This window comes from Balaenoptera borealis (assembly GCF_965194805.1).
Source record: "Balaenoptera borealis genome assembly, chromosome: 12".
NCBI lineage: Eukaryota > Metazoa > Chordata > Mammalia > Artiodactyla > Balaenopteridae > Balaenoptera > Balaenoptera borealis.
In genome coordinates, this window is record NC_138869.1 from 13,832,172 (window position 1) to 13,857,175 (window position 25,004).

Genomic DNA, 25,004 nt, shown 5'->3' on the forward strand with positions numbered 1-25,004 from the left:
ACACCTCAAGGTGGAGGGGGCATGGGTTCCTGATTCACTACTTGAAAGCAATCTGCTAAGAATGAACCACCTAATTCACACTGGTCTCTGACAAAAGAAATAAACATTTATTAAGTTAAGACACTTGGCTTTCAGGAGTGTTTGTTATACTGCCTAGCATCAATTGCCTTGAGTAATTCATTGCTAAACTGGTACGCTGGTAATAACCACGGAGACTAGTGGTGAGTCTACTTAATTCCAATCCTCTCCATTTCTCATTGCTGATTTACTCTATACTTACCAGAAATTATTTTTCATAGGACTTCTTGATGACCATGTCAGTCTAGAATGATCCGTAGTACCTCTACGTCTATCTCTTCCTCCAACCCAACTTCCCAGTAGGGAACCTGGCATTACCCCTTTGTGTAGATACAATCATGGAGGATCAGGTCCTAACGAGATCGTATCTAGAAGGCCCCTGTGCTGCAAGGTTTATGGTTTATTTTGCTATACCTTGGATTCATATGTTGGTTTAAAATAAAAAGTGACATGATTTTTGAAGGTTGAAGCTGAGTGGCTGAACCAAATTTCTATAATCAAGTTAACATATATTTCCCCCCGAGTCTGTACTAGGTCATTTCTTAAAAATTATTTTTTCTATCCTATGAATCTATATGTTTACATAAACATTAGCTATTATTCCCAACGTCTATGTTATGGACGGAAAATAGGATTCTTCTCGTGTCCCAACTCAAATCAAATAGTAAAGCATTGTTTATATTATACAAGGTTTACATTGCATAGGACTGTTTATATTCTACAAGGATCCTGAGGTCATGTCTAGACCCAATGGGGAAAAATGTCATGATAGATTAGTAAGGACTGTAATGAAGATGGAAGGGGAAAGTGGTGGCATATGTGCTAGGCATTTATTTCCCCGACTGAAGTCATTTCCTTGTCATGTACAGTAAAAAATCACAATGTTACTGTAGTTGCTCATGTGCTGCAATCCACTGCCCACCCATCCACCCATCTAACATTTTTAAGGACTTAATCTGTGCCAAGGACTCTGCTCTCTGCCTGAAAGCCAAGTGAAAAATACAACCTCAGGTCTTTCCTGAAGGAGCACATAAAGGAAGACTGATCTCTGAATAGTAAGTGACACAAGATAATGGCTGAATGGGTGGTTTCTTTTATCGTGCACTTGCAGGATAGAAAGCAGAGAGAAAATTAGCTCCAAAGAGTTGGACAGTTATATTATCATTGATTTTCGAGTGACCACCAATTAAAGGGCAGGCTTAGCAGCTAGAAATGAGGACCTCATTATATGACTACAAGAGCCAGACACTTTCAAAACTTTCCCCTAAACTCTCAGTTCCATTTTCGTTTCATGAAGAGACAGCTTGGGAAGTCGGAGGTCATGCTCTTGTATGTCCACAACAGGGATGATTTAAGGCACTGGTAAGCTCCTGCTGAGCTGCCACCTAAGGTCACACGACTGTGAATCATGGGGGGATATGATGACTTGGGCAACATTCTTTCCTGCAAATATGTACAAGATGGATGATGAATAGTATTGAAGTATAATATATGGTGCCGATCATGAATTTAAATTCCCTCAGAAATGGAGGAGAAACAATTAGCAAAGGGCATTCTTGACTTTGTTGAGCAGCAATGCCTCCCTGACTCCTGAGACACTCATTTTCAGCAGTCAGGCCACAAGATGTGTCTTCAATTTCTGCAAAATCTAGTTCTAGCTAGAACTAACGGGAACATGATCTTAATGGATGTCTCATGTTTCTCATGCAGTGTGGCTGTGGAATTTTATGGGATGGAGTCAACAAAATAGGTCCTTTTTTACAGCATTCTTTATATCTGCTCAATCTTGTCACTATCATGGTGTCCTACTAAAAGGACATTTCAGGGACTGTGTGAGGCCTGGTACAGTGCGTTTTTATAGTCAGAGTGGGTCAGCGGATGGAGAATCACATGAGAGAAAACAAGAGGATGAGGTGCTATTCCTGGCTCTGGCTTCACCTCAGAGAATGACCTTGGCAGAAGCACTTGACCTCAGTTTGAATCTTTGAACCTCAGTTTTCTCATCTGTGAAATGAGGAAAGAACATCTGCCCCTTTGCTCCCTCTCAGGATTGTTGGAGGCTTAAACAGATCAGGGCTGTAACCTGAAGTACAGTGAACTCATGAGGAAAAAAGTTAGACATCACTTAAGTATATAATATTCTTTTTAATCATTACTAATTTCCAAAGGTGAAGAAAACCTTGTTAAAAAAAGTATGTAAGCTGACTGTTTTTTTGGAAACAAAATAAAGTCTCAACTAGCAACCCTGCATTAAAAAAGAGAACCTGAAATTCACATTCCAAATCTACTTCAAGACAGAAAGACCCCCAAATTCCTTCCAGTTTCCTAAGATTTTCCCACTGTAATTTTTTTTAGTTATTGTCTTCTTCATAAAATGTTAGTTATATTTTGGGGTTTTGGTATTGCAGAGTTTAGCATATATAAGGAAATCTTCTTTCCAATTCACTAATAAAAAAGGGAGTACAGGAGAGAAGAAAGAAGAGACAGAAGGAGGAAGGAATAAATAGAGAACAAACCCACGTGGCTAAAAGAAACTGACCTGAGAAGACAAAACAATTCATAATTTAAAATACTATATAATACAAATGAAGTTAAAGATGTGTTTGCCCAGAAGAGGACTGACTTGAAGTAAACTGATGTGATTTTCTGGATAACATCCTGTATTTCCCTGCTTTAATGAAACAATCAGTCATAGAAGAACTCTATCTACAGGGAAATTATGAAAGAAATAATCTTCATTTCTTCATGATTCTTTAAAACCAAACTGGACTTTATTCCTTCTTATTTCTCTCAAACTCCATTCTTCGACACAGAAAATAGCATTCTGGAATGACTCAGAATTAGAGATCAGTCAATATTTCATGATTTTCAGGTTCTTCATTATGAAAAATGTGAATTTGGGCCCAATAATCCTAATCCTAGCTTTTTCTATAGTTCTATAGTTCTATTAGGCCATGTTGTTAGAGCACTGTTTACACTTCTTGCCAATAGTTTCTGGATTGGAGGTCAAACTGCTACTTACCTTCTTCAGCATACCCTTCAATGATTAAATGCCCCCAAGGACTTTTAAGAATCATTTTCATCTTGTAAATATTTTTAAATTGACATCTTAACTTTATAGTTGTTTTCCCTGTGAGGGAAAGAGACCAGGGTGATGGAGGGTTTTTGCTTCTTACTTTGTATTTTTTCAAGTACTTATTACTTTTTAAGTTAAAAACAAGGAACCAGCACAAGAATGCTAGTAAGGTATAAATGAGATGTAATGCTTGGTGTGCATAAGGGTTCAATAGTCCACTGTGAGAGAGCAGCCTTTTGAACAACCTCAGTGATAAGTGGGAACCACTTGTCCAAGACTATTTTATTTAAGATGCAATACTCATTTCTATCCCTTTCAATACATTTTAAGTACCCCAAGCTAGAATAATGGGGCTAGAGGTGGAAGAAGAATATTATACCAAACAGGGGCAATATAAAAAAACATTACAATCAAATTTTCCTTATTAAAAATAGAAGTCAAAACCCTAAACACAGTATTAGTCCACAGAGTTTTAAGGTATATTAAAAACATTGTGATAGGATGTTTCAAAAATTATGGTACAATCCCCTTCTGACACCCTCATTCCTGAGTCACCACTTCAGCAGGACTGGGCTTTGGCATACTCAACCCACATGATGAGACAATAGCAAAAGAGCTTGATGGCTCAGTTGCCGAGGACCAGCCCACTAGGTTCTGAAGACAAGTGGACCAGGTGCTCCCACTGTCCAAGCCAACCACCAAACATGTGAGCGAGGCTGTCTCAGACCAGCTCTCACTCAGCTGATCCATCAGCTGACTAAAACCGCATGAAGGAGCCCAGATAAAACCAAAAGTAACACACTACCCAGATGAATCCAGTCCCAAATTGCCAAGTAATTGCTCTTTTAAGCCACTAAGTTTTGAGGTGGTTTGTAATACAGCAAAAGCTAATCTATACTATAATACGATTTGGTCAAGTGGCTGTATCCTTGAGAATGCAAGGTTGGTTCAATATCGGCCAATCAATTCATGTGATTCATTGTATTAGTTAAATAAAAGGAGAAAATCATATCATCATTTTTTTAGATAGAGGAGATAAAAAGCATCCCATGAGGTTTAAAATCTATTGGGTAGGGTAAATTTTATAAAACTAGATCCAAATAATAACTATCTTTCCTTGATAAAGGCTATATACCAAAAATACATGGCACATGTATACACTAACAAAAATTATTATACTACTAATTTTTTTAAAAAATTAGCATTTCCTTTAAAGAAAGAATTGAGATAAAGATTTCTAACATTACTGATCTATTGGAACTGACCTTTTTGGAGCTGTGTATTGAGAGAAATAGGAGAGAGAGAAGGTTTAGAAGAATATAGATAAAAATGTCATATTTATAGATTGTTTCGATTATGTATTTAATTGGAAACACAGGAAAATCAATAAGCTATTAAATCTAAGAAAAGAGCTCAACATAGAGGCTGGAAAAAAATTAATACACCGAAATCAACTGCGTTCCTCCACAGCATCAATATCTAGATACAATACAAGATGAATTTACCACAGTAACAACACCTATAGAGAGTATGGGGTTTCACCTAATAAATGACGCAGAAAATCTTCATAATGAAAACTTTATTAGAGGACACATGAGTAAAAGAAACATATATCACAGGTATGGATGAGATGACTTACTATAATAATATAAATGTCCTTATATTAATCTATAAAATTAAATGCAACTGTAATAAAAGGCCAAGCTCTTTTTTTTTTTTTGAGGGACAGCATAAAAAAGTGATTCTAAAATGTATCTGGGGGACTTCCCTGGTGGTGCAGTGGTTGAGAATCTGCCTGCCAATGGAGGGGACACGGGTTCAATCCCTGGTCCGGGAAGATCCCACATGCCACGGAGCAACTAAGTTGGTGCACCACAACTATTGAGCCTGCGCTCTAGAGCCCACGAGCCACAACTACTGAAGCCCACGAGCCTGGAGCCTGTGCTCCGCAACAAGGGAAGCCACTGCAATGAGAAGCCTGTGCACCACAACAAAGAGTAGCCTCCTGCCCCACCGCTCGCTGCAACTAGACAAAGCTCACATGCAGCAATGAAGACCCAATGCAGCCAAAAGAAAAAAAAAGAAAAAAAAAAAGAGCAGATTGCTCTATCTCCTATTTAAAAAATTCAAATAAAATAAAGTATATCTGGAAGAATAAAGTTCTCCATACAACTAAGGTAGTTTTGAAAAATAAGCTCAAAATGGAGAATGTGCCCTATACATTAAGATATATTGGGAAGTCATGATAGATCAGAACTGTGTGATGCCCTTGGAAGAAATGGCAAACAAGAAAACAAATCAAACAGGTGGCCTAGAAGTAGAGCTATATACAGATAGGAGGTTGGCACATGAAAGAGATGGAATCATAGTCCAATGGAGGAAGTTGAATTACAGCTTTTGGGGAAACAGTTTCATTTTAAAAAGAGATATGAGACTGGATCCTAACCTAGTGATATCACTTATGTTGTACCCAGTCCTATATAGCTCACCTAATCTTCACAAAAAAATCCACAAGGCATGAACTATTATCCTCATTTTACAGGTGGGAAAACTGAGGTATGAGAGATAAAATGACTAGCCTAAGAAGTACATGGTGGAGCTGGAACTTAAACCCCACAGAAATCATTCTATTAACCATTATGTTATATAATTCCACCTAATGTACAAAACTAAAATACAATAGTTTTAATATCTAAATGTGAAAAATAAAATCTAGAGAGAATAAAAGAAATTACAAGGTAATATATTTGTGATTTCAGGTTAAGAGATGAAATAGATCTTTGAAAAAAAAAAGAAGCATACATTGCATGAAGCAAAAGTGATGAATTTAACTATATTAAAATTATAAATTTATTAATATAAAAAATCTGAGTATAAAAAATGGGCAGAAGAGCTGAATAGACATTTTTCCAAAGAAAACATACAGATGGCCAACAGGCACATGAAAAGATGCTCAACATCACTAGTCATCAGGGAAATGCAAATCAAAACAACAATGAGATATCACCTCACACCTGTCAGAATGGCTTTCATAAAAAAGAACAAAAATAACAAGCCTTGGCGAGGATGTGGAGAAAAGGGAAGCCTGGTACACTGTTGGTGGGAATGTTAACTGATGTAGCCACTAGAAGGGTGGGATAGGAAGGGTGGGAGGGAGACACAAGAGGAAGAAGATATGGGAATATATGTATATGTATAGCTGACTCACTTTGTTATAAAGCAGAAACTAACACACCATTGTAAAGCAATTATACTCCAATAAAGACGTTAAAAAAACAAAAACAAAAACAGAACAACCATATAATCCAGTAATTCCACTCCTGGGTATATATCTGAAGAAAACAAAAACACCGATTTGAAAAGATGCACGCACCCACATCCAGTGTTCATAGCAGCATTGTTTACAATAGCCAAGATATGGAAGCAACCTAAGTGTCCATCAACAGATGAATGAGTAAAGAATACGTGGCATATATAAACAATGGAACACTGCTCAGCCATAAAAAATGATTAAACTTTGCCATTTGCAACAATATAGATGGACCTGGAGAGTATTATGCTTAGCAAAATAAGTCAAAGACAAATACTGTAATGATATCACTTATAAGTAGAATCTAAAAAATAAAACAAATGAATGAATACAACAAAACAGAAACAGATTCACAGATATAGAAAACAATCTAGTGGTTACCAGTGGGGAGAGGGAAGCGAGAGGGGCAAGATACAGACTGGGGATTAGGAAGTGCAGAGAACTATGTATAAAATAAATGAGATACAAGGGTATATTGTAGGGCATGGGGAATATAGCCAATATTTTATAATAACTTTCAATGGAGCATAATCTATAAAAATATTGAATCACTATGTTGTACACCTGAAATTAACATAATATTGTAAACCAATTATACTTTAATAAAAAATTAGAATTTTATGTACAATAAAGGATACCAAAGTTAGACTGAAAAACAATTGATGGGTAGAAGACATATACTTTATCTAAAACCCAATAAAGGACTCAACATCTGAATACAAAAACTTCTACATCTCTAAAGACACAGAATACTCAGTAGAAAAATGAGCGAAGGTCATGAATAGGCAATTCACAGAATGGAAAACATGAATAGCAAGAAAGTATATGAAGACCTAACTTTTCTAGAATCAGAGAAATGCAGAATTAAAACACCTTATTTCATATGAATCCACACATGCCAAACTTCCAAAAGTTAAAATGCAAATTATGCTGTGGAGCAACTAAGCCCATGCACCACAACTACTGAGCCTGCGCTCTAGAGCCCGGGAGCCACAGCTACTGAGCCCGCGTGCCTAGAGCCTGTGCTCCACAACAAGAGAAGCCACTGCAAAGAGAAGCCTGTGCACCACAACGAATAGCAGCCTCCGCTCGCTGCAACTAGAGAGAGCCCACGTGCACCAACGAAGACCCAATGCAGCCAAAAATAAATAAATTAATTAATTTTTAAAAATGCAAATTAACAGCATGTGGTGACAAAGGATATGGCAAGAGAGAAATTCCAAGTATTGCTGGTGAGGGGAAAATGGTACAGCTATTCTGGGGAGGAATCTGTGAAATAAGGCATATGTATGACTTCTACCTCAGCCATTCCATGGCTGCGCTGTTACTCTGCACTGTTACTCAAGGGGACATGTGGAAAGAGTGTATTAATGCTTTATGGTGGACATAAAGTGTTGAAAATAGCCTAAGTATGTATCACCAGGGTAATGGATAAGCAAAACATTGTATTAACATATGGTGAAATATTAGACAGTGGCCAGAAACAATAATTTATAAGGAGCAACACAGACAAATTTTAAAACAATAATTTTGTGTAGAAAAAAATAAAAGAATAGGATGTGATTTTTAGTCGATACTACTTTTGCAAAAATTAGAAAATACAAAACAATTCAGTATTTCAAATATATACATATGTTTAAAATAACTATGAAAGATGAGTTGGGAAATTACATATTAAATGGCCCAAATGGTGCTATACAGGGGGAAATAAAAGAAATAAATCTGGCAGAGGAACGTCAGGGCCAAAACCAATCTTAAAGTATTAGAAAATAGAGTGACCATACACATTGATGATAGAGTAACATGAACTGAGGCATATGGTCCCTTTTGAGTAAATGCCTTAAATACAAACTAAAAAAAATAATCTCATAAGATTTACAAGCATTATAAAAATATTTAGCATTATTGCAGTAGATAGTAGAAATACATAACCTTTCAACTTAAATAAAAACAAGACTGATGAAATATCATCTTTGTTCCCATGTCATCCATGCTAAGGAAGAAATAATAAATCAGCTTTTAAGATAGAATTTTTTACAATGAGAGATAAAAAAACAAACAAAAAGAAACTCCAACTGTTTATCCCATGATGGGAGAAAAAAACAATTTGAAAAGTCAGACTAGAACTCTCTGGGGATAATATTTAACATCAATTTTTTAAAAACAGAATTTTAAGAAGCTGGTTTTGAATTGTTTATAGAGTTTCTAATTAGCATGCTGAGGAAATACAGGGTCCATCTTAATCCAGAAGCAAATAAAAAGTTCTGACTCTTAAAATTCTAGGCTCTAGAGTAGGTACGTGCTGGTGTGCTGGTGTATATGTGTGTGTGTGCACGTTGGCATGTGTTTTCAATAAACTCAACAGTACATATGGGTGTATGTTACTACATTGTAACAATTCTTGAGCAAGTCTAACTGAAGGTCAGTAGCAAACAAGTAAATGCCGCTTGGGTGGCCCCCCAAACTCTCAGATAATGTGCAGATCTGGCTTGGCAATCATGTTCTGCTTTTAGACATAATGCATTTTTATGTTCTTATTAGCATTGAAAGACTAAGTTGAATATTTTGCAACTGATAATATGGACAACAGAGCAGTAACCTAGAGTTTACAAGTATTTGGGGCAGTAAAACTTTAGTTCTAGATTTAACTTGTATTTTAGTCCTAATTTAACTTGGATTTTCTACAACGCAATTTTTTTTCTATAAACTGGAGGTATATACCACCATAATCCTAAAAACCCTGTGACTTTGGGCTTCAGGGGTCTAAGCCTTCTCTCTAAGTGACTGAAAGGTACAACTGCATATTAGACCTGTCTAAAAATTGTCCTTTTCTGTCCTCATATAGAAGGGTTCAGCTTGCTTTTTGGATAGCTGTCATTAAAAAAAAAAAAAAAATGTGCAAAGAGCTAATGCCTTTTGCTACAAGACAAAACAATTTCCCCTGGACATGCAGTAATACGAGGCAATGCCATGTGTTGGAAGCATGTACATATTTTATGATAGATATTAATCTGGAGGTTAACAGCTAGGTGCTCTGGTTGAAATACATAGATTATTTCAAATATACATATAATGTTAACTCACTTTGTAACAAAGCCTTCAACATTTCATATGCAAATTTGTTTTTCTATCTAGCTTAAGCCCAAGGAAATCCCTATAAATCTTGTCTCCAAAGAGAAAATATAAAGAATTCATAAGATTAAAGAGTTCTTATCAATTGTATAAAAAACTAGAAATGTACTAACTAGACAAAAATGTAGAAGTCTAAGAGAACGTCCAACAAATAGAAAAGTAGAGGATTGCACTGAGATTGCAATCCTGAGAAAAATAAATTATTTCTAAATGAAAAAGTAAAAGTATAGATTAAAGCCAAAAGAAAAAATTAAAACCTACAAAAATACGAGTCAATACAAAGTTAAAAACCCATTAATTTTACTATATACCCAAAGGCTTCACAAAAGATCTCATGAATATCACAAACTAAAATAAAACAAACAAAAGCCAGAAATATTGTTTTCCCCAAATTGTACTACTAGCTGCTTATTGCTTCAGTGGTAAGAAGAAAAATTATCTTCAAATAGTTAAATTGTATACCTACTTACATTTTAACTCTTAGGTGGATCTTGTTATATAATATATATGATTTTTAAAGAAAACTTGTTGATTGTTTATTTTGGCATCTGTAAGGAAATTCCTATTTAATTAGATAAATCTCCTTAGATAACTCTTAAATAAAAATAGATGCAAATATAGTATGTTTCATATCATTCATTTTAGACCTCTAAGAGTTGGAAAAGCTCAACCTGGAGAATAAACTTTAGTTTTATTGAGTGAAGAAACTACTTTCCAGTTTAGAAGAGGAGGGATTATCCCATTTCTCTAGAGGAAGCAATCGGGAAGATACAAACAGAATGATCCTTGCCTAGTGCTAAGGCCAGAACTACTGTGAATACTGGACCAGATCTTGTAAAAACAGCCACTGTGCTGGCACTCACAGGCCTGGGTCATGGTGTGTTAAACAGTAATATTTTACCCTGATGGAACTCCTTTGGGCCAAAAAGCTTTCACCTGCATTATTCCATTAACCTCACTGCTTTGTTATGGGAAATGTGTTTATTTTTTGAAATGACATTGAAATATATCCTAAAAAGAACACTTTAGGTCTCAACAAGATTCTCTTCTCTTTCAGCCAACACATTACCTTTTAGAAATCAACAGTCTACTTCCTTCTTTAAATCATCACATTTCAAAGCCACAGCAGCTAATAAATGTTAATATAATTTTTCCAAAACTGCAATCTCCCTAAATTTCTATGCTGTCTTCTTTATCCTGTCTTTTCAAGGTAAAGGTATCTTTCCAGTTTTCTTAGCATTATCAGGATTATGGATTTTGTTCATTGTTAAAGTTCGTTATTTATGGACATAAATAAATGTAAATGCAAAAATATCTCGTATTATTCACAAGCTGGCTGACTTAAATCACTCGCTTTTAAAACAACTTTACTGCTCTCCAATCCGTTCAAATACATGGAAATATAAATTCAGGATGATGTGGCTTTTCTGCAATGCTTTCTTTTCAGGCTGCAGTCTACATGACAGCCTTATATTTTATCCTTGCTGCTGTTGTTGTTCAATCTACAACATCTCTCTTGAAGACCCCCAAACAGCTTGTAATTTAAACTTTTACTTTTGGTGACTCACAGTTTTCAAATTGCCATCTCTGACCGTATCCCCCTTCCAGGGGAATTTATGCAGACTCTTAACCCATAATTGCTTTACTCTTTACCTCTATTTCTGGGTTCTTAAATTAACAGCTACATCAGTGTTCTTCATTACTCAAATTATTTTGTTCTTAGGAACTTTTCCTAGAAGTAAGTTCATGCTATTTTGAACAAGCAAACATTTGACTTCTGAAAGAATTCTTATGGAAATGGGTTTATATCCCAAATGCACCACCAAAAATCTTTGTGACCTTGCATAAAAGTCCCTTACCATTTCAGGTGCTATCTTTGCTTGACTCCAAAGTGAACTGATTAAAACGATGAGCATCTAGCTGTATGCACTTTTGTCTCAGTTTGGTCAACGAAACTCTCAAAAATCCATCAGATTTTCGTTATTTTTATCATTAGCCTGTTTGTATAAAATAAGTTACCATTTATGAAGCCAGTGTTCTCCTTTATTCTGGCATCCAATCATTGTAAATATTTCTCATGGACACATTCTTAGAAGGCCTATGAATAATCTGGCCTCTTACTGATTCTCCCTTTTGGAGTCTTACTAGCCAGACTTCCCCAATAACTTTCAGAGAGAGTTTTCCCCCTTTCCGGGTCTTCTTTTTGACTTCTAGATACCATAGAACTTCCAAAAGTCATCACACCAATACTAATGTTACCACATACCCTCCAAAAAGCTCCAAGCTGTTTACGCCTATTCATTAAGTTAATATTTTATCAAAACTTGTCCAATTGAGTAGTTTTAGCACAGACATTTTACACATTTTAGCACAGACATGCGCTGTTTAAGGCTGACAGATCCATTAGGAATTAACTTTCTGGTACATTTTCCCTCTGACATTTTCCTGACAACTGGGTTTCCTCATAACTGAGTCATCAGTTATCTCTTGCCTATAGAAAGGGAGATAAGAGAAAAGAAAGCTAAGTGAGAAAAGATACGTAAATGCACTAGCACAATATTGGACACATAATAAGTATTCAATAAATGGTAGCAAGTATTCTTACCCTTATCATCACATTAGTTTATATGTATTAAGAACTGATTACCGGACTCAACTCTTACTTCCATTTCTCATTAGATCCTCACAGAAACCTTGGAGGAAGCGAGATTTTATCCCCATGTTACAGGTTGGGAGACTGCAGCCTAGAGGGCTTCAGCACCTTAACTGAAGTCATATAGTCAAGAAATAAGCCTATATTTGTCACAATCACTTGCCCATGCTTTGATGTGACACCACCACCCATCATTTACCCAGCTTCCCAAGGTACTACTAAATTTTTTACTCTTATTCTCCTCTCTTTGCTTTATACTGCCATTGTCACCAACCCAGTCAAATTCACTTTTAATTTTCCAATCTTAATGAAGGGAGTAGAAGGTAGAAATTGAGGTTAAAGGAGGAAACTTTAATGTTATTCAAGGTCTGACTTCACCTTAACTTCCAGCCTTCGTCTACCCATTCTCTGCTCCAGTCACACGCAGAGTATTTGCTATCTCTTCCATATATCTTGACTTTTCTTGTCTTTATGCCACTTTTCTTTTCTCCATTTGCAATGAATCTCCCTTTCCCTTGGTTCTTCACCAATTCTTACTCCATACTCTCCATTAAAACTCAAATCTACCTTTAAAGCCCAACTCATATACCAGTTCTGTCCTGAAGTCTCCTGAATCTGCCAAGTCAGAACTAACCACTTGCTCCTCCGTGCTCCTGCAATGGCAATGATGTTAGAAGGGCGAGTGATTTCACAGCTCGCTCACCACCTGTGGGAAATATGTCCTATTTGCCCTTCCAGATCCTTTCTCCACCCAACTCTATACGGATGGCTTGCATGGCCTATCTTAGTAAGTGTCCTTGCTCTGGCTTCTGTTTGGCTCACCAATGAAGAGTACCAATAGGAGATTGTAGGGAATGAAGGAGGGGAGTGAAGTTAGGTTATTAATTCTTGCCAAGTTGCTGGGAGTTGGCTGCACCCCTCAACTAACGTATAGTGATTCTCTGTGGGGCATCACAGCATCTTTGGGGAGGGCTCTCTCTCCAGCAAGGCTTCCTTTCTCCTTCCTCTCCTATAAAGTAGCCACGCTTTTACTGAACCCAGGGCACTACACTATCTCTTGATTCTCTACATTGGGCTCAATTTATCCTTATTGATGTACCCCTGATTTCCTGCTGAGACCCTGTCTGATGAACTTCGTAATATGCTCTTCTAAGCTGTTAATTTTACAAGCCACATTATTACACTTATTAGAAGGATGTCTTCAGGATGCGTCAGTAAGCTCTGATTGACGATAATGGTAAACAGCTAGAATTTATGGAACGTAAAGTATGCTTTGGTTACTCTCTTGAGTACACTGTGTGCATTATTCTAATTAATTAAATCACTATTAGCTAAGCAAGGCACACAGATGGTAAGAAGTTCCCAGAAGTAACTTGTCCATGGTCGCTCCAGTGTCTTAGTAGTGTTTAGGACTCAGCTCTGTCCAAAGCCTAAACCTTAAGTTCTAGGTCTAAGCAGTGGCTCTCAAACGTGCGTATGCATCAGCATCACCAGGAGAGCTTGCTGAAACAGGTAGTGGGCCCCAGCCCCAGAGTGTCCGAGTCTGTAGGTCTGGAGCAGGGCCCACGACTTTCATTTCTCACAAATTCCTAGGTGCAGCTGATGTGCTGGTCTGGGTACCACACTTTGAGAACCACTAGTCCAGGCATTTTAGGTCCAGAATTTCAGGCATTAGAATAATTTTCTGGTGATAAATGTCAAAAAAAAGCACTGCATTTTTCTGTTTGTAAGGAGGTAATAAATTCAATCTTAAAGAGTCAATAATGGGACTAAGTATTTAAGAAAGAAGAGTTATTCTCCAGGAAGATGGGAGGAGATGGACATTCTAAGGACAGGAATGCCCTTTCAGGAAACTTGCAAAGGGAACTGAAAAATAACATAGTAAGATTCTGCTATCCAGTGTTCACAGAACATGAGTGGGATACTCTTGACTCTAAAATGGGAAGCCAACTTTTGCTCACCATATACATACCTTATTCAGTACAAATGTTTATTAAGAATCTCCAAAAGCTAGACACTAAGGATCAGGGCTACACTGTTAGAGCAGATAAAGTGCCTGGCTTCAGGGAGCTTGTGCTTCAGATGATGTACATCAGATACACAGATAGACTGAATGATGGATACTATATTGGGTTCACACTTCGTCTCAAGAAAAAAATATATTCATAGAAGTGATCCAGGAGTCAAATGGCAAAAGACCTAGCCTCAAAGTGAGTCTTAATTTCATTAAATGGTAGGTAAAAAATATTTTATATGCCGAGATAGGCTCTGCTTAAAAGACACAATATTCCTCCAAACGTATTATTATACAAGCCAGCTTATAAACCTGTGACTTTTTCTAGAAGAAATGTTGCCTTCTTTCCCAAGAAGGTAGAAGTAGGGATCGGGGTGGAAATAATTTCATCATCAAAGGCACAGTCTCACTCCTACTGCTCAGCTCCAATTCACAACCTTCTGAATGGTTCCCAAACTAAGTAATTTAGCAAAGTGATGAAGAAAAAAATGGCCCATTAATCTTATGATGCATGTTATAACTTAACTCTGGGTTTAGCATAGGAAAAATATTATTTGCATTGATTAGAAACATGCTTTATGGCTGCATATATTATCCACTCTGAACATTCTAAAATTATTGGCTGGGCTGACATGATGAACTGAACAGGAGTACTTCTAGATGGCATCTCAATATCATCTGTTACTCACATCATATAGGTCTAGGAATAGATATGTATTTTACTCAATATGAGATCTTATTCCAAACACCAAAATATGTCTGTTTTTATTCGATGGTTATAATCACGAAACCACCAGCTAAACATCATTTAGAAAATTCAATGCAAGTAAATTAGTGTATTAACTGTCCAACTATTATTATGACATTCCTCCACTTAGCTGAACCTAATATAATGATCTGGTCAGTCTGACTATGAGGATTTATTCATTAATTTACTCAAATGTTTTGAGGTATATTTTGAACGACTTAAATTATGGTCTGGTTTGTAGGATCCAACAGTAAGGGTACAGGTTTATCTCCTACAAGCTCTGTGACCTTGCCCAAGTGACTTAGCATCTCTGAGCCTCACTTTCCTAATCTGTAAAATGGAAACAATAATAGAACCCAAGTTGTAAAGCTGAAGGAAAAAAAGTAATATGGTAATGTATTTTGGCACAAAAGAGCAGTTATGCTGATGGTCATTATTTGTGAATATTGTTGCTAAGATTATTGAAAACCTGTTGTGTGTTAGGTGCTGTTCAAGGACTAGAATTTTAAGACTGTTCTTCACCTTTATCCCAGTTTTACCTGCAAAATTCTGCCATGCACTGGAAAAACATACTGGTATTTCTAGGGAAGGGGACCACTCAGGTGACATTTTTGTTTTACCAGGTGTATAAAGTATACAAAAGTTATAGTGTATCTTTTAAGTCCTTTGGACTTCTAGTTACCTTTCACTAGAATGATTCTAGTAGATACCTGATAGATACCTGAGACAAGGTCAGGTCAGTGATGTTGGTATCTTTTCTGGCTCAAGAGCATAGGTCAGAAACACAGGAAGAGAGGTCTTCCTTTCCACTCCTGTTACTAAGAACCCTCTTGAATAATGACAATCTGAAACAGATTACTACATTGTTGCATGTTGTAGAATCAAAGCAATGTACAAAGCAAAGAGCACTGGCCTCCCTTATACTTGCATTCCACTTGAGATTCACTTTTCTAGACCGTGGAGAAAGCAGATGTTTCAACACTTTCCAGGTACTGGAATATTACAATCTGGTAATCTCCACCACTGCATGTTTGATCACACTATTCCCTGCAAATGGAATGCTGTTCCATCAAGGTCAGATTGACCAGTGCAAATACCTGATTTTATCGTACAGTCAGAACCAAATTAACTTACTGAAATTCTGCCCAGCTCAGGGTCTACCTTCTCTGTGAAACCTCCTGTGAGATCCCAAGTTGAAAACTCTCTCTTCTTCAGAAGACATTGTATACTATATAAATAGTAATTTACATATAAATATATGTATATGTGTGTGTATTTCTTCGTTACATTAAGTTATAACTCCTGTGGTTTCTCTTCCTAACTAAACTGGACCCCCTTATCATCACAGTGGCCATGTACACCATTGTATCCTCCAAAAAAATCCAGAATAATGTCATGGATTCAGTATATAGTTGCTTAATAGAAAACAATTAACTAACCACTGCAGAATACTAGTGCCTCTCAAAGTGTGTTCAGTGGATCACAAATCCTATGAGACAGTCCATGAAGGAAAAGATTTCAAATAAATTTGGGATCTGTTGTTCACTACATCTCCTTATCAGAGACTCATAATTCACAAGACTCGTAAAAAGCTGTGTAGCAAAGAAACTGTTGACTTAGTTTGACCCAGTATTTCTCTTACAAGAGTATCAGTTCTGGAGGTCAAGGGCATTTTCCACCTCTATTACAAAATCTCTATTGCCTAGTAGAGTGCCTGGCACTTAGTAGACACCTAATAAATATTTGAATAAGTTTCAACACACATTCCCCTTTTAAGCCATAGAAGAAAAACATAGTATATAGTATATTTTGATTTACTTAGGGAGAATAATAATATGAATAAATACATTTACACAAATCATTTTAAAGTATATATATTTGATAATACTTTTTTTTCACAAATCTACACAACTGCATATTTAGTGGTGATAGTAAACGAAGTACATTTGCTTCCGAAAACTTCCTGAGAAGGATGGCTACTAAAAACTACAACTTGAACCCAAAACAATTGATTTAGTTCATTGGTCCCCCCACTCCTTAGCAGTTTTAATATAGAAGAAAATGACGCATATGTTTCTTTTCTGCCATAATATGACATCATATAAGGAATGCTATTTTATTAGCTAGAAATAAGATTTGCTTTTGTTATTTTAGTACATTTGATCACATAAGAATAATTCTAGATTTTTTTCCCTCCTGTGACTCTCACAGCATCCCCATCTAAAATACACTTTGGAGATTTAGATTAAATGTCATATCAATTGTCCTAGACTGCTTACTATGTGCTTTCACTATAGATTTTAATGTCAATGGAGAAAGGAGGAGGAAAAGTCAGAGGGAAATGAAACAGGTGTATGCAACACCCCTCTCTACTAACGACATTTCTCAGAATTCTGTGGGAAGTTGCATCTATAAGTGGAAAGTTTTTCACCATGGAACTCATGGTGGTTGAACTTCTCATGAAGAATTTTTTTTTTCATTACTGAAGAAAAAGTATGTTTGATTTTAACTGAAAAGTTCTCCTGTTTCTACTTCTTAGGTTTGCCCTGAAGACTACTGTTTACTTAATGGAAGTCACTCCTATGCATGGAGGAAAAAGTGCACCATTTGAAGGAAAAGCTAAAGGAGTGATATTCAGGTAGCTCCTCATCCCACCAATGAAAAGATACACATAGATTTTCCACTTTACACCTCATTTTCCACCTTATTTTCATGATTTTGAAATGAATATGTAGGGTCTGATGAGTTTGTCAATAGTCTATAATTATTAGTGTTATTAAAATAGAATACAAATGATAAGCCATGTGTAAAAATGCTGTGTGAATAAACTGCTATACCCCAAATAATACAAACGAGTGAATGGTAGTAAATGCTAAGAGGGATTAACAACATAAAGGATACAAAAAAAATGATGACCGTATTTCATATTTATGTGTCTTTTTCTCTCTCACTCTTACTCAACTCCTAAATAACTAAGAGAATATACTCACAAATGGTAAGCATGTTTTGGATGTTCGATTCGTGTTTGTGGGAAAGAACAAAAAAAAAAACTGCCTCAATTAGGTCAAATATTATACAAGAGATGAGTGAGATTAGAGATGGGATTGGGATTTGTGTTAGTTACTCAATAGCTAACCAATCACAGATATGACAGTGTAGTGCAATATGCAAATATACTTTTAAACAACTTCTCTTAAGTTATCTCCTGTCTGTAAAGACAATCACACTCAACTGCTCTGCACTTAACCCCAGAGCTTCTGAGTTAGAATCTGTTAGAAATAGGTATATGTTTCATTGCTTTGGCAACATTTAAATGGCTCTGCATCAGGCAATACAACTGCTAAGATCACACTCTGGGAATTCAGGAAAGGCTAGTGTCCAGTTCTGGTTGTTCTACCACCCAATTGTGATCTAGGGTAAATTCCTAATTAAAAAAAAAAACAAAACAAAACCCTGAAGATGCTGAAACAGTATTTCCTACTTCACAGGGTCGTCATGGGGATAAAAGGTCACTAGGATAAAGTGCCTTTCACCCAGGAAACACTGATAAATGCTATTGATGCTACCATCATCATCATCATCATAACTGATCACGAACATATTGCCACATGGAAATTCAACATTCCCTGGGCCATTCACAACTTTCCTTTAAAGGACTCATATTCTATGTGGGGTCTTAACACCTTCAAATAACAGAAAATATAAGTCCTTACGCCTTTTTTTCTGTAGCTTATTTTGGCATCTTTCACCTCTGTCTACTTACGTCTTGGTTTAGCATCTTTCACCTCTGTCTACTTACGTCTTGGTTTAGCATATTCCTGTCACACAAAGAAGCCACTTCCCAAAGAGAGGAACAATGTGTCAAGTGACAAAGACATTGAGTGAAGTCTTTCGTATCCTAGATTGTCCACGGTACAGCTCAGCTGGTCTCTGGGTTGGAAGGCCTGGGTCTACTTTGCTCATCTGTTATAGGGGAAGGGACATGGTCCTTAGCATGTGGTCTGTGAAACAGAGGCAGCTGCGGGTAAAATTATAACACAAGCAGAACTGGCTTCAATTCTTCCTTCTTAGGTCTTTTTCTTCTTGTTCAGCTGTTCAAGGAACTTGCCTGCCCTCTGTCCCTGCCAGGACGATGTTACACCTGCCTGGATAAGTAGGTCACCATTGTATATCAGGAAAGGTCTTATTTGTAATCATCAGGAACCAGATATGGCTAATTTGAGCAGAAAAGGAAACTTTTGGAAGTTTATGGTTAGGTCTCAGTAACTAGAAGCAGACTAAACAACCGGAAGCCAAGGCTATGCTATTACAATTATAGGATCAGGCCAAAGTGATGTTGTAAGTCCTAGCTGGCCTTGCTACCAAGCAGGAACAGGAAACAGGAGGTTGACCCAGCACTGCTGGCCTTGCTTCTTTACCTCATTTATTTGTAATTCAAAATCCAAGAGAGGGGTGCAGTTGGCCAACCCGAGGTCGCCCGACTGTTTTCCATCTGTAAGGGAGACTGAGCATGAGAGTAAACAGTGTATCTGACATGTTCAGCTTGTATAACGGGAGGAAGGCTCTGTTTCTCACCAAGACCCGCAAAGTGGAAAATTCCCCAAAGAGAAAGGAATTTCAGATCAGATGCTTGGAAAGTTAAAAACAACAACAACAAATGCAGATGTGGAATTAAAGACATGGAGTAATTAAGAACCTATATTTGGAGTGATTCAGACCTGAGTTCACATCTTGAGAAAGCTACTCAATCTTGCTGAGCTTCAATTTTCTCTAAAGGAAAAAACGTAGAAGATGATATCCACATGTAACTTGTGGTACAAATGAAGGAGGGCAGTACAGTATATGATGCCTGGCACATCCTATGCATTTTCTAAAACTACTACTAGTACTATTATTATTGTTACTTATTACACAATTTATTGTAAAAATTAACAGGGAGAGTATTAATAAATCTTAATACAGTGCTAAGTGTCACATTTATGATCTCAACTAATTATTTCTTGATTCAACAAACATTCCACATATCAGAAAATAACCTGTTAGTATATATTTTTTTTTTTACAGAAGAAACCCTGAGGCTTAGAAAGTGTAAACAATGTACCAAAAGTCACTCATTTAAGAGGTAATGGAATATTATTCGGCCTTAAAAAAATGAAGGAGATCCCGTCATTTGTGACAATATAGATGAAACAGGAGTGCATTATGCTAATGAAATAAGCCAGACAAGATAAATACGAATGATATCATTTATATATGGAATCTAAAAAGAAAAAAAGCCACACTCATAGAACAGAGAGTAGAAAACTGGTTGCCAGGGGCTGGGGGGCGGGTGGGGAAAAGAGGGGAAGATTGGTAAAAGGGTACAAACTTTCAGCTGCAGGATGAATAAGGTCTGAGGATCTCCTGTATAACATAGTTACTATAGTCAATAATACTGTATTGTATAACTAAAACTTTCTGAGAGAATAGAACTTAAGTGTTCTCACCAAAAAAAGAAAAAAAAGAAAAAGGTGTCATGAGCTGTTAGATGTATTAATTAACGTGATGGGAAGGATCCTTTTGCAACGTATATGTATATTAAATCATCATGATATAGTCTTTGACTACCTTACAATTTTGTCAATTATACCTCAATAAAACAGAAAAAAAAGAGGTAATAAAGATGAGATTCCAATCCAGGATTATCTAGCTCAAAAAACTACACTCTTAACCATTACAATATAGTATCCATCCATATGTTGTAGCTGTAAAATGCTTAACACAAAGGAAACGTTAAATAAATGGTATTTATTCTAACTCTAATGCTTACTAGGTATTAGTTATGTGGTATGCTTTACTTCTAACTACAAGGGTATAAGGTGCAAATTCTTGCTACAGAACATAAAAGCCCCTGTGGTACCCTGCAGGATAAACATAGTACCTGTGAATCTCTCATCTCTCAACCCGGAGTCTCCTCAAGTTTACCCCCTTTATAATGTGGGAATAATGCCTTTCCCACATTTGCACTGGGCATGAAAATCCATACTTCCAGGTGTGTACTGAGCCTCCACTTAGCTCCTTGTCACCTTGGAATCACCATACCAAAGATCATCTATTCCATTAATATAAATGATCTAGGGATAGAAGTACAGAATATACAGAGAGTATTGGAGGAATCCAAACAACAAGTCCTCCACTCTCAAAACAAATTTTAGAGTTCCAAAAGTAAAGAGAAGTGTTTGGAAATAAAACTAAAAATGAAACTAACAACATCTACAATTAGCCAAGTAGTTATTATGGGCCAGGCTACTTACTAGGCACTTGATAAACATTGCAGCTCATCTTCCTGCAGTCCTTCGACGCATATAATATTGTTTCTATTTCATAGAGAAGAAAATTGTATCCAAGCAGGTTAGTGATTAGCCCAAGACCACAGGGCTAGGCTGTAAGAAAATAAGGCCAAGTTTCAGTGGTCAAAATGGTGATGGGTGTTATAACTAGAAGATTATGGCTAATCAAATAAAAATATTCAAAACAGTCCTAATGTATTATTAGGACTTCTTTAGAATAACTTGGGTGCCTTAGTGAATACAGTAGTGGTAGGCACTATAGTCTCTTTAATTTGCTAGTCATACAAATCTACTTTAATATTCTTGGTGAGAAGGAGCTAACTACTGATAAGACAGCTTCTTCAGTTTTGGGGCTACTCCAGGGTGAAATGTGGCAATGTCTTACTGCCTGCAATGTTATCGAGTTCTACCAGGGGGAATAAAGCAGAACAAGTAGCCACTGTTCTTGACAAATGGATACAGTTTTGAGTTTTTCAAAATATGAGGGTCAGATTCATTCATTGTATCAGATAGATCTGTCAAATGGCTTTGCCCATTTACTAATGGATGGCACACTGCAGACACACGTTGGGTCAAAGGACTCAATGTCCCCTCATTGATACTGTCATCAATATAATTTGTATTGGCATTTTGTCTCACCCTGACTTTAAGGACTATGCGGGGAGATCCAAGTCTCCAGACCATGGACTGATCACCTCTGCCTGACACAGTATTCTCTGCTCATTTCCAGAGGGGACCAAGGATGAGCTCTTGGACTTCTGAGTCTATTCACCCTACCTGGCAACACATACTAGCTGGGCTGATTGGATCAAGCAGGAGCCCCAGAGTTTAAATTTCTAGCTGTTTTGGAGGAAACAGAGGCTATGCCCCACTTCCAAAACCCCTCACTTCTTACTGCTAGCCTATCCTAGGCTGTTCTTGCTGATAGTGATATTTCATGCTAAAAATTAATTTTGCTTACCTGATGGCAGTCACACAACCTCAAATGCCATTTTTATAAATAAGGCAACCACCAATGGAGTGTGATTTAGGGTTTTTTCTTCTGTAGACCCTGCCTACCCTATAAAATCTCCCATTACTGCATCGTGGAGACTATAATCCCTTTCCGAGGGAATAGATTCTTTCCAACCATAAGATGAAATAAGGATTTACATTTCCATACTGCCCAAAAGGAAATAAATTGATTACAAAATGCAGGAGAATGACTGATTTTCCACATTTGTTGTGTTCATTAAAGCGTTTTTGAATAGACTTGGCAATATTAAAGAAGTTCAACACACACAAAATAAAAATTAATAAATGAAGAGAAAAAAATTGCATTTATAACAAACAACAAAATAAACACATTGATATATAAAAGGTTGTTATAAATCAAAGATGAAAAATGGATCTCATAAAGTCACAAACTAAAAACTATTAAAAGCCAATAAAGATATGAAAATATGCTCAACCTTGCTATTATTAATCAAAGAAATACAAATAAAATAATTCAGGTGTCATATTTTACTGACTAGAATGACAAAGTTTTAAAAAACTTGATAAGACTGGTATTGATATTGATAATACTGGTACCGATGAGTGTAAGAAACCACACTGGATGTTAAATTGTTGGTAGAAACAAAAAGCAGGGTAACCTTTCTGGAAGACAATATGTCAGTATGTACCAGAACTGACAAGCAGCCATTCAAGTTCTAGAAGTCCATTCTAAGGAAATAAACAATTGCTGAAAGACATATGAACAAGGATGCTTGTCTCATTGTTTAGCAAAGCAAAACAGGAATAATCTAAATATTGAACAGTAGGGACTGGTTAAATAAATAATAGAATGCTGTTCAACCATTAAAAATTATGATGCAGATTTTTATTAGGTGATAAGTAATCATGCTTATATTACTAAATAAAAATGTTATAGAACTGTTTTGTAGTTTGATATAATTAAAGGTATTTTATACTTGCATTGTATTTATATGCACCCCTGTCACAAAAAAGTTTCAAAAGATACCCTCAAAAATGTTCCAGAGATGATTTATCAGAAATTGGATTTTGAGTTATTTTTCCTTTTTTCTTTAAATCCTTCCAATTTTGGAGTTTCTGCAATGAGTCTGTATTATTTTTACAATTAAAAATATTTAAATTTACAACAAAAGGATCTAAATTCCTCCAGTTTTCCATTTATTTTCCACCCTGGCTCAGGGTATTTGTGTAAAAAAAAAAAAAAAAATCACCTTATTTTCTCTTTTGTATCAATCTAAATTTACTTTTCATAAGTTAACTATTTTAGTCTGGCAAAAGTTTCACATAGGAAAATTGTTAGGGTTTGAGTATTCTATTATCTTTAAAAGCACTGGAAACTTTGAAATGATTTCTTTCAGAATTTTCATATAATACTGAAAGGCGGGGGTGAGGTAGCAAGATGAAGGGAAATAGATAGTAGTCATCTTCAATTAGGAAAGAGCAACAAGAGGCAATTGGTACTCTTTTTATAAGGCAGAAGCCCCATGAGTCAACTCATGCTAAAAATATATATATATACACACACATATATGTTTGTGTGTATTATATGTATATATAACACACACACATAATTAATCCACTGTCTTAGGCTAATCACTCCTTGTGGCAGAAACAACCAGCTGTTTGCTACTCTTTAATTAGCTGCTCCAACCTGTAGAGGCATCACTAGGACCAAGATAGGAACAACATTCTCCATCTCCGCTTGCATCTGGGTATGGTTCCATCCCAAAGAATGTGACCAGAGGTGACCTGAAGAGTCTATGTCTGAAGGATAACGAATTGATAATTGTAGCTTGCAGCTTCCTCTCTCCTTTCCTTTTTAGGACAAACGTAGAGCCACTTGATGAAGGTGGTGGGTCCCTGAGTAACTGAGCAGAAAACTGACCCTCAAACCACCAAAGTCCATACTGTACTCCTGAGTGAGTGAGAAATGAACTGTCCATGTGTTGCTCCACTGAGGTTTAAGGTTTATTATTTAGTGTTTAACTAATGCATTTTTTTCTTTAAACCTCAGTTGCCTTCTCTGTAAAATAAAGTATTTGAAAAGGATCAACTGTAAGTTTCTTCCATTGCTTACATTTTCATCTTAGTTTTTAATTCTCAGAAACATTGCGCACATTTTACCTTTTTTTTTTTTTTTTTAAGAAAGCTATTTTTTTTTTTTTTTTAGAAATTCACGTTCTTATTTATTTATGACTGTGTTGAGTCTTCGTTTCTGTGCGAGGGCTTTCTCTAGTTGCGGCAAGTGGGGACCACTCTTCATCGCGGTGCGCGGGCCTCTCACCATCGCGGCCTCTCTTGTTGTGGAGCACAGGCTCCAGACGCGCAGGCTCAGTAATTGTGGCTCACGGGCCAAGTTGCTCCGTGGCATGTGGGATCTTCCCAGACCAGGGCTCGAACCCGTGTCCCCTGCATTGGCAGGCAGACTCTCAACCACTGCGCCACCAGGGAAGCCCACATTTTACCTTTTAAGTTAGTAAGTTTACTTTTTTTCCCACAAAGATGGGTTCTTGAAGTTATGGAGAAGTCATAGCAGACTGTTGCTTCAGTTTAAGATACGCGTTCACATATGAGGTGAGAAGGGTGAAGACCCAGAGAAACGCCTTTGACAGAGGGGAGTAGGAGCATACTGAAGAATGTTCAGTAATAA

The 25,004-nt window shown here is 36.6% G+C and overlaps 1 protein-coding gene across 21 annotated transcripts in view; it reads right to left on the minus strand.

The window, feature by feature from the left end:
• The window catches only part of GRM7 (glutamate metabotropic receptor 7), a 1,142,612-nt gene that overhangs the window by 814,744 nt on the left and 302,864 nt on the right, over window positions 1–25,004 (minus strand). For 2 of the 21 annotated variants that reach the window (XR_014232667.1, XR_014232668.1), the window contains one exon: window positions 21,305–21,433. The exons of the other annotated variants lie outside the window; for them this stretch is intronic. The gene's annotated coding sequence lies outside the window, so the exon portion shown is untranslated. The remainder of the gene's footprint in view (window positions 1–21,304; window positions 21,434–25,004) is intronic. 21 annotated transcript variants of the gene reach the window in all.